The sequence below is a fragment of the Rhinoraja longicauda genome, unplaced genomic scaffold (genome assembly GCF_053455715.1).
Source record: "Rhinoraja longicauda isolate Sanriku21f unplaced genomic scaffold, sRhiLon1.1 Scf000250, whole genome shotgun sequence".
In the NCBI taxonomy this organism is placed as follows: Eukaryota; Metazoa; Chordata; class Chondrichthyes; order Rajiformes; family Arhynchobatidae; genus Rhinoraja; species Rhinoraja longicauda.
The window spans coordinates 37,501-40,184 of NW_027601468.1; positions in this window are offsets into that span (position 1 = coordinate 37,501).

Consider the following 2,684-nt stretch of genomic DNA (forward strand, 5'->3'; position numbering starts at 1 on the left):
TTGGTTCACGATGTCCCCGCCGAAGGCGGCGTACTTTAAAGTACTGCAGCTCGAGCGCACAAGGTGCGCGTGGAATTGTTAGCGGCGCCGTGGTTGTGCTGGCGGTGACCATGGCTGCCTGCTCCTTTGGTTCACGATGTCCCCGCCGAAGGCGGCGTACTTTAAAGTACTGCAGCTCGAGCGCACAAGGTGCGCGGGGAATTGTTAGCGGCGCCGTCGTTGTGCTGGCGGTGACCATGGCTGCCTGCTCCTTTGGTTCACGATGTCCCGCCGAAGGCGGCGTACTTTAAAGTGCTGCAGCTCGAGCGCACCATGTGCGTGGGGAATTGTTAGCGGGGGCGTCGTTGTGCTGGGGGCTGACTGTCCCTAGTGGGTATAGGATAATGTTAATGTACGGGGATCGCTGGGCGGCACGGACTTGGAGGGCCGAAAAGGCCTGTTTCCGGCTGTATGTGTATGATATGATATGATATGATGCCTGCCTGCTCATTTGGTTCATGATGTCCACGCGGCAGGCGGAATATTTTAAAAGCACTGTTCTGTACGAAGTGCACAATGTCCGTTGGGGAAATGCAGCTGGGGGTCGGTCGACCGGCTGACGACGCCTGCCTGCCGATTTGGTTCACGATGTCCCCGCCGAAGGCGGCATACTTGAAAGTACCGCCGTTCGCGGCGCGCAATTTGCGGGGGGAGGAATTGTTAGTGCACGTCTGTGTGCTAGGTGACGATGCTTGCCGACTTGGTTCATGCCGTCCACGCCGAAGACGGCGCCGTTTAAAGTACTGCCGCTCGAGGTGCACAATTTGCGGGGGAATTGTTAATGGGCGTCGGCGTGCTGGGTGACGATGTGGAGATGTGGAACGCCGAGCCAGATCTATCTTATTTGTTTGCTTGGCCCACTGGACTTTGCGTGGGCTTTGCAACACTGTGTGCTAGGTTAAATCACGGCCAATAGAGTGAGTGTTTTTAATGATCCTGATCTGATAAGGGGACTAGAGGTAAAAGAGCCGTTAGGAGGCAGTGATCACAACACGATAAGTTTTACTCTGCAAATGGAAAGGTAGAAGGGAAAATCGGAAGTGTCTGTATTACAGTATAGCAAAGGGGATTACAGAGGCATGAGGCGGGAGCTGGCCAAAATTGACTGGAAGGAGGCCCTAGCAGGGAAGACGGTAGAACAGCAATGGCAGGTATTCCAGGGAATAATGCAGAGGTTGCAGGATCAATTTATTCCAAAGAGGTGGAAAGACTCTAAGGGGAGTAAGAGACACCTGTGGCTGACAAGGGAAGTCAGGGACAGCATAAAAATTAAGGAGAGGAGGTATAACATAGCAAAGAAGAGTGGGAAGACAGAGGATTGGGACTCTTTTAAAGAGCAACAAAAGTTAACTAAAGAGGCAATGCGGGGAGAAAAGATGAGGTGCGAGGGTAAACTAGCCAATAATATAAAGGAGGATAGCAAAAGTTTTTTTAGGTACGTGAAGAGGAAAAAAATAGTCAAGGCAAATGTGGGTCCCTTGAAGACAGAAACGGGGGAATTTATTATGGGGAACAAAGAAATGGCAGACGAGTTAAACCGTTACTTTGGGTCTGTCTTCACTGAGGAAGATACACACAATCTCCCAAATGTTCTAGGGGCCGGAGAACCTAGGGTGATGGAGGAACTGAAGGAAATCCACATTAGGCAGGAAATGGTTTTGGGTAGACTGATGGGACTGAAGGCTGATAAATCCCCAGGGCCTGATGGTCTGCATCCCAGGGTACCTAAGGAGGTGGCTCTAGAAATAGTGGAAGCATTGGAGATCATTTTTCAATGTTCTATATAGATTCAGGATCAGTTCCTGTGGATTGGAGGATAGCAAATGTTATCCCACTTTTTAAGAAGGGAGGGAGAGAGAAAACGGGTAATTATAGACCAGTTAGTCTGACATCAGTGGTGGGGAAGATGCTGGAGTCAATTAGAAAAGACGAAATTGCTGAGCATTTGGATAGCAGTAACAGGATCATTGCGAGTCAGCATGGATTTACGAAGGGGAAATCATGCTTGACAAATCTACTGGAATGTTTTGAGGATGTAACTAGGAAAATTGACAGGGGAGAGTCAGTGGACGTGGTGTACCTCGACTTTCAGAAAGCCTTCGACAAGCTCCCACATAGGAGATTAGTGGGCAAAATTAGGGCACGTGGTATTGGGGGTAGGGTACTGACATGGATAGAAAATTGGTTGACAGACGGAAAGCAAAGAGTGGGTATAAATGGGTCCCTCTCGGAATGGCAGGCAGTGACCAGTGGGGTACCGCAAGGTTCGGTGCTGGGACCCCAGCTATTTACGATATGCATTAATGACTTAGACGGAGGGATTAAAAGTACCATTAGCAAATTTGCAGATGATACTAAGCTGGAGGGTAGTGTGAATTGTGAGGAAGATGCAATAAGGCTGCAGGATGACTTGGACAGGTTGTGTGAGTGGGCGGATACATGGCAGATGCAGTTTAATGTAGATAAGTGCGAGGTTATTCACTTTGGAAGTAAGAGTAGAAAGGCAGATTATTGTCTGAATGGTGTCAAGTTAGGAGGAGGGGGAGTTCAACGAGATCTGGATGTCCTAGTGCATCAGTCAATGAAAGGAAGCATGCAGGTACAGCAGGCAGTGAAGAAAGCCAATGGAATGTTGGCCTTCGTAA